The sequence below is a fragment of the Etheostoma spectabile genome, chromosome 13 (genome assembly GCF_008692095.1).
Source record: "Etheostoma spectabile isolate EspeVRDwgs_2016 chromosome 13, UIUC_Espe_1.0, whole genome shotgun sequence".
NCBI classification, from domain to species: domain Eukaryota; kingdom Metazoa; phylum Chordata; class Actinopteri; order Perciformes; family Percidae; genus Etheostoma; species Etheostoma spectabile.
Genome location: NC_045745.1, coordinates 19,431,058 through 19,439,235, shown reverse-complemented (window position 1 = coordinate 19,439,235; position 8,178 = coordinate 19,431,058). Strand labels below are relative to the sequence as shown.

General features: G+C 39.6%; 1 long non-coding RNA gene across 1 annotated transcript in view; it reads right to left on the bottom strand.

Moving 5' to 3' along the window:
- LOC116700956 (uncharacterized) overlaps positions 1 to 7,938 on the bottom strand; it is a 23,501-nt gene extending 15,563 nt beyond the window's left edge. Inside the window, exon 1 of the long non-coding RNA XR_004334774.1 lies at positions 7,769 to 7,938. This is a non-coding gene — a long non-coding RNA (uncharacterized LOC116700956). The remainder of the gene's footprint in view (positions 1 to 7,768) is intronic.
- Between the last annotated feature and the right edge of the window lie 240 nt (positions 7,939 to 8,178).

The window sequence follows — 8,178 nt, the reverse complement described above, 5'->3', positions numbered from 1 at the left end:
GTGTTGCTGTTCCTGTCTTGTGTTCCCCTGTGTCTGTCTGTCGGTACGTTCAGTTTTATTTTGAAGTCTGGTCTCTGTCTGGTCTTGTCTCTAGTTTTACTTCTTACCTGTCTGATTGTCTTGCCCTTCCCTAATGTGATTCACCTGATGTATCACCTCTTTTTTTTGTCCTGTCAGCCTTTCAGTTGGTGTTCCTGACCTTCCCTGTGAGTCTTTCCCAGTCGCTGTGCTCCCGGTCTTTTTGAATATTTGGGTTGTGGGGATTTTTAGATTTTTCTTTGTTTCTTTGAGTCTCTTGTTTTTGCCACCTGGATCCCTGTGTTTGTTGAGACTCTGCCATTGTGTCCCCGCTCCTACTCTCCTGCCTGCCGGCTTGCCTCTTCCCTGCGTTTTGGCCCTCACTTCTATTAAAACCGTAACACACATTCCCTTGCAAAATGAAAACATCCTTCTGAAAAAAACTCTCAATCAAAACTTTTAAATGGCAGCCGACATTGCAAAATGTCCGTATCATATTTAATTTACAGATATTGAAAATTATAATTTTTTATTGTCAAAAAAATGCTATGTTTTGTGGTAAATGTACTACTGATACATGAAGAAAAGGGTACAAAGCTGTAGCAACACTTTATTCCTAAATCACTAAAACATCTGAATTTGATTAGTAAAGAAAGAAGACTTAGCAAGACACTTTTTGGTCTAAAAAGGATAAAGACAAGTTGACTTGACCTTTTAGTATATAATAATAGATCTTTGGTGTGTGTGTGTGTGTGTGTGTGTGTGTGTGTGTGTGTGTGTGTGTGTGTGTTGTGTTTGTTGTGTGTGTGTGTGTGTGGTGTGTGTGTGTGTGTGTGTGTGTGTGTGTGTGTGTGTGTGTTGTGGTGTGTGTGTGTTGTGTGTGTGGTGTTGTTGTGTGTGTGTGTTGTGTGTGGTGTGTGTTTGTGTGTGGTGTGTGTGTGTGTTGTGTGTGTGGGTGGTGTGGTGGTGTGTGTGGTGTGTGTGGTGTGGTGTGTGTGTTCCGCGCAGTCTGTGTGGTTTCAGTGCGGGCTTGGCTGGTACGTGCCAGTAAATAATTAGCTCCGATGTATACGGTTTCATTAAAAACACCTAAGTGGAAGTCTCAGTTGCCCATTCCTTAGCAAGGGTAATTTGCAGGAGAACGTATACCATTCTCCATGTCAACAGGAAGCTAATTGTTTGTTTGCTTTCTTTTTTTCAAGAGGATGTAAATACTTCCCTCCAGCACGGTATTGGCGGCGGTTCTGAGATTGGGGATGGCGACGGAAAAAAAGATACGGAAGCAGCTAGACAGTCGCAAACAGAGAGAGAGAGAGCGAGAGGGCAAAATAGTCATTATTGCCTACACTAATGAGAACTTAATTACGCCACAGCTGGCTGTGCAGACTGTATTAGTGGAGGCTGAACATAGGGGGCAGCATGCGGCATCAGTAAGGCTTGGAAGCGTTGAGATTTGGGGCAGACAAGATGGACTAAATTCAGTAACTGTGGAAAAGAATTAACAGCTAATGGCAAAAAAGATTGTTTGTGATACTATAAAACCTTTTAGTAGGCAGTGTTGAATAAAAGACAAAGCTCAGGTAAAAGCAACAAGATGTCTGACATTTAATATGTATGCACATTTTAGGTTTGCAAATATGTATGTGGGCAAATATGGTGTGCACTCACAGTGTAGTTCGCCCCGTTGCTAAAGAGATGCTGCCCTTTTAGCATCGTCAAAGAGCCGGCATGATGAATGCTCTCTCTCCTCTCTCTCTCTCTCTCTCTCTCTCTCTCTCCTCTCTCCTCTCTCCTCTCTCTCCTCCTCTCCTCTTCAATCATCTCTCTCTCTCTCTCTCTCTCCCTCTCTCTCTATTCGAACAAAGCTTTATGCTGGAGAAATTATTTTTAAGTTTTTTTGCATATGGCCTACTTCATTTTTTTGGAACTCTGTCTGAGCCTAATGTTTAATATTTTATTGAAGTGCAATTTTTTGTACATACATTGTATTCATCCTTTTGGTTGTATGCTTTTCAATTTGCATATTATTTATTGTTTTTGATTGTTTTTGATTAATATTTAAGTACATTTTTTGTTAACGGAGTCAGAGTCCATGACAATATTATCATTTATCGCAATAATTTCTGGGACAATTTATCGTCCAGCAAAACTTGTTATTGTGACAGGCCTACTGCCAATACTTCTGCATACTGCGGCCTACTTACCCAAGCAGGCTCAGCTGTGAGCTTGACATTTCAGGTTTTCTATCCCTTCTATATCCATTCAAATCTGATGTGAAATGAATGGAGGGGCACTTAATGCCTTGTGGGGGCTGTGTGATGACAGCGTGGTACCACACAATAAAGGAACTGTAGACATACAGATAGAGACACATGTATTTATAGTTAAAGGGACAGGCTCAAAGACACACCGGACAAAGGTTCAGCGCACACACACAAACACATATTTCCTGTAACTAGAACCGGTGCTGATAAGGCTGTCTGATCATGACTCTTTCAGTAGAATACCATTTTTGGGTTACCTCCAAGAATTCAAGTGAATTTTCCAGAGCAAATAACAAGCTTATAAAGATTAACTGTAACTGTATTGCGGAAAAAAGGAATGCAAATGAAATACATAAATTATATCTGAGTGTGCTGACAATTTCAATGTAAATGAAAAATAAATTTTAAAATTACACAGTTCTCTTTGTACAGTACAACCATAATATACTGTATGCACATTATAAAGTGTCTGTTATAGTCTGTATGAACTGCACCAAAACTCTAAACGCTTAAAATTTGATTTACTAAGTGCTGACTTGGTGTATACTTACAATTGCTACGCTAATCTTGATTGCTATAAATAGGGCTGCACAACTAATCGAATTTTAATCACGATCACAATTTTGACTCAGTCACAGAGGACTGAGTAACGTGTGGAAAATTCAACAGATAGCAGTCGGTTATACGTCGAACTCAAGCTTTACCAGCTTACTAGTAAATGCAACATTTTGTCCCGTCTGTGTTGTTTTTCAGACAACAGCAGTGACCAGTGCCTAAGCTATTTATTTTCATATACATGTGTTGTAGCTGTATGTCTATACAACTTACAACTTCATAAGAAGAATGTCTCATAATATGGATGTGAAAGCAGTTATAAATAGCCTATGTGACAATAAAATTAGTTTTGGTTAAAATCAACAAATAATAATAATAATAATAATAATATAATAATAATAACTTTGACTTATATAGCGCCTTTCACAAACCCAAGGGCGCTTAACAAAGGGGGGGGGGGGATTAAGAGGTGAAAGGTGTGAGGCCGGGAAATATTAAATTCCATAAGCCTCAGTGAAGAGGTATGTTTTAAGCTGGGTTTTAAAGGTTATAATAGAGGAGGCAGAGCAATCACGATCACAATATTGATCAAAATAATCGTGATTATCATTTTGGCCATAACTGTGCAGCCCTAGCTATAAATATGAAAGTGCAGTTGATAGAAAAAAAAAATGAACCGAATTGGTGCGGTCAACACAAAGTAGCTGCAGCGCTATATATATATATACACATACACACACAAGCTTCTACTCACTGTAAGCTACCGTAGATAAGAGCATCAGCTAACTGACTGAAATGCATCTAATGATCTAATAATGCATGTGTCTGTTTGCACAGATGCATCTGTGTGTACAATTATGTGCCTGCAGCGGGTCAGTCAGTTATGAAGGGCCCAGTAGAGTTGATATTCAATTATATGATGGAGTGTTTGTGAGGCGAGACCAATGGTGCTGTAAAACCGCTGCATGCTATGAAGGTATGCGCCATGGTTAATTTAGCTTTCATAATGAGACGGCCGAGAAGAGGAGAAGACTGTGGGGGCAGTGCAATATAGAGGGATGAAGCAGACTAATATTGAAGGAAGACTGTGGACAATGCAGTAAGACAGAAGAAACTCTTTGCAAGCTATAAAGTACAGTGTACTAGGAAAACTAGTGTGTAGGACCTAAAATGTTTGAGGGGAAATTAGAGAATTGGAAAATTTGACAAAAAATATGCAGAGAAGAGAAGGAATAGTAGGAGAGTCACAGACGGTTAAGATAGATGAGAACAAAAGACTGCAAGTGCTGTGACATGTGTTCTCACGCTGTTTTATTAGAGAAGGGAGGAACAGATCAGTCCCTATGGATTAAGGCCATTCGTAAAATAGACACACACACATACAAATACAACCTCCTTAAGTAAAAAGGCATTTCTACTCACTCCAGTAATGTATTTGTTTGCTCTCATTGGTTTCGGAAGCAGAGAGCAGAAGGGAAGTTAGTTACATTGCATAGTTACATCTCATTCTTTGTTGAAAAAGATTTTTTTTATATTAACACAAATGGACCTAGGGAAGAATGTTTTCTGAGGTATTGTCTTTCAAAAGTCCTTCAATACAAACCTAAAGGTAAGCTGAGTATTTTCTGAAACCCATTTGAAGCAGTATATTAATGCAATATTTCCGGTTAAATTTGCATATATTACAGAAAGTCTCTACTTTACCTTGCAGCTGTGGGTAGACTAAATACCCATACTACTAGAACTCGTCAGGATCGGCCAGTAGAATTCCTGCAGCCAGTGCCATCCTTCTCTGAATGTCAGCAATTTGGAGAGCAGCCATTTTTTCTCTGCCAAAATGAGGTCTGTAGTCTCTGTGAGACGCAGAGAAACAAAGTGGTGTTGTTCCCGATGGCACTCATGAATCTGTATATAACAGTGACTTGTTTCATATGGGTAATTATTCCCTGCTTTGACACTCTCTCGACCACTGCTGGCTTCAGGGCAGTAGGCTACCTACCTCTTCATAACAACAATGGCCCAATTACCTGAGTATCTCACACATTTTTCAACATAATCAATTTTTGTTGCTTATATAGTTTTACAGTCCTTTTTTTTTTTGAGTGTAAGTGACTTTAGAGCTTTGGAAGGCAATGACAAATGATGTTCTCCTGCCAAAACGCAATACGTTTTCTGATTAATTTGGAGGACTTTGTAACCCTACCGTGTCTAGCATAAGTAATGATGTGTGTCATTGGGGTACTTGGTTTTTATTCTATAACTAATCACATTTTTCAATGCAACTGTTTGTTGTTTGTATTGATAGTTCAACGAAGAGTGTTTCATGCTAATAAAAGAGTTGGAAGTGAGCTATTAGGTATAACCTAACAGACTAACAAATGTCTTTTACTGGCCTGGCCATCGGATATAACCTTATCCACTTTATGCTCTTTGTCACTCATGTGTGGTGCATTCTCTCTCTCTCTCTCTCTCTCTCTCTCTCTCTCTCTCTCTCTCTCTCTCTCTCTCTCTCTCTCAGACATTGCATCATAACATGCTACAGTATGAGAGCTTTGGATTGATAGAATGTTGGCTGGCCCCTCAGACACAGTTATGTCACGGTTGACTGAGCCAGGGTGTGTGTGTGTGTGTGTGTGTGTGTGTGTGTGTGTGTGTGTGTGTGTAATCAATGAGTCTAATTAGGAGGTTGTTTACCAAACTGCTGATATGCATTGGCCTTTTCACATTGTTTTTCTGGGGCAGGGCAGGTCCATATGGGGATACAGACTGCATAATCTCAACTCGAAAAAAAGACGAAGCCTGCAGCCACAACCAGCAGTACACACGTTAACATGCACACCTACTAACACAAACCCCTCTTCATATGTCTTAGTTTGAACATCCTTGATTCCTTTCCCTTCTCTCCTTGTGTCTTTGTCACTCCCACCTGAGATTCGAGCAGAGGAGGCAAGGAAGAGACACAAGGAGAGAAGAGCAGAGGCAAATGCAATTTAAAAAAAATAAAAATAAAAAGATAAATAAATAAATACATCTGTGCGGAATTACTTTGCTTTGGAGCAAAGTAATTCAAAATGAGCATGTCACAGCTGCTATGGTGTGTATTTTCCAGCTGCGTGTCACCTCTTTTATACCATATGTCACAGGTGCGGAAAAGACTTCTGCAAGTGATACACCTGTGCTTCCTTGCTCATAGTTCCTCCGGCAAGCCTCCCCTCTCCACAGGATGCATTTTAGGAATTGAGACATCCTTCAAGACGGCGCGCTGAGATTGATCTTTGGGTTATAGGCCGGAGGACAAAGTAGACAGGAGATGAGGAGGTACAAAAAAGAGAAATGAAAGGCAAAGTATCAGGCATAAACCTGTTCTTTTCCTCAAAATGTGGCCATAAAAAACCTTAATTTTCTAGTATTTCATCTGGCTGGGTCTTTAGGGAAAAAAACTGAATAATCTGTCCTGAGGTGATAAATATTGTCACAACTTAAAACACAGCACGCTTCTCAAAACAATGTCATTTAGAAAAATGGGTTCCTGGGTTTAATCATGAGCCGTTTTCAGGGGTACATGTAGGTTTCCCCCAATTTTTACATGCATTGTGCTTAAAAAACACAGCCCTGGGCTCAAGTTTAGCTGAGTGTAATTATATGTTGATGTCTGTGCTGTTAGTGATGTCTTTGTTTTAGGGCTGAAAAAATGATTGTGGTTGCACACGAAAGATTCAATAAGGAAGCAGTGAGAAACATGCAAGGAAAAGAGAGACAGGGAGAAATCATTGAGAAAGACGCAGAACAGAATCCTAAATGCAACTACTTACTGTGGATTTATTTAGCAAGGGAAAGAGAGCGATAAAGAGAAGGGTGAAGGTGAGGAATGCCAACTCCCCTGTGTCTGAACAAAAGCCTACACTCATTTTCATCATGGTGGAAGCTGGAAGTAACACGAAGCAAGTCAGAGGAGGAGTGGAGTCTTTCTGTGCAAGTATGTGTGCACCTTGTATGTGGTTGTGTGTTTATGTGTGTATGTGTGCAGAGAAGAACGTTATGGTTGACCAGGCAATCATTGTGCGAGCTGACACAGTGGGCAGTGAGGGCGCCAGGACTGGAGAACACATTTAGTCTCAGAAGACTGCCTCTGTCACAACCTGCTGCTCAACTACTCTAAAGATACTGGCCTTTGATTCTTTCTTTCTTTCTTTCTTTCTTTCTGTTGTTTGTTCTCAGACTCTTTTGTTCATTTTGTGCCTATAGCTCACACTCTCCCGCTCTCCTTATTCAGTCTATTGGTATATTTTTCTGGCTTTCTATATATCTCTCTCTCCATTTCATCCTTTCCCTCTATTTCTCCCTCTCTTGCTCAAACAAACTTTAAATCCATCTCACTCTACGCGTGTCTACCCTTTCACTTTAATGCAATCTACTTTTATTTAAAAGTTCTTTCTGCCAAGGGAAAAAGAAACTATCCCCAGATTCAGTTCAGCAACTGTAGCAATATGTAACAACATATACCAACAAAACCCATGTATAGTATCAAACAAAAAGGCAACATTTTGAGAAGATTGAATTCACTTTTTGAATGAGAAGAACTGGATTGCTACATGACGGCTTAGTTGTTAATAGATACTTTCCCTGTGTTTAGGGATCCGTTTCAGGAAGGAGATTTAACAAACTCTGAGACTAACCCAGATCTCTGAGTTGATTTACCCTTAGATGGAAACTCTTGAGTTCTCGGTTTGATAACAGCTGATTCGAGTTATGCACGTGCACCACCACAATAAAAAGGCAGCATGAATTAAGCCATGATACTACAATTCTCTATGGTAACAACCACAAACAAAAATACTGAAGCGCACATACAGCGAGTTTGAACATATATTTTATTAAAAAAAAAAAAAAAAAAGCAACATAGCGGCTGCTGTAAAATTCTATAATATTACTGGTGAAAACTGGAATGGTAGTAGGCTACACCTATCATTTTATTGAGGTGCAATCCTGCAGGTGAAAAAGTAAACTACTACTAATCCCATTCTGAGGTTGCAGCACCATCATTAACAGAATTATGATTTACAATCATTTCTTTCTTTTTAATGTCTCTTACTGGTTTGTGTCTAGGGAAATCTACAGAAACGTTTAAAACATGTTTCAGCATCAACAATGTTGTAAAGAAAACTGCCGTTAGCAAAAAAAAACATAATGCAACACACAGAATGTGCTGGGATGTAGCGCATGTCCACGATAGGTGATATGAGGACAGATAAAGTTATGTAGGCTACATGACTGCATAGACTGGGGAAAAAAACAATACGGCTCAAATAGGTAGTCATCTGGAAAGGAAAATACATCTATA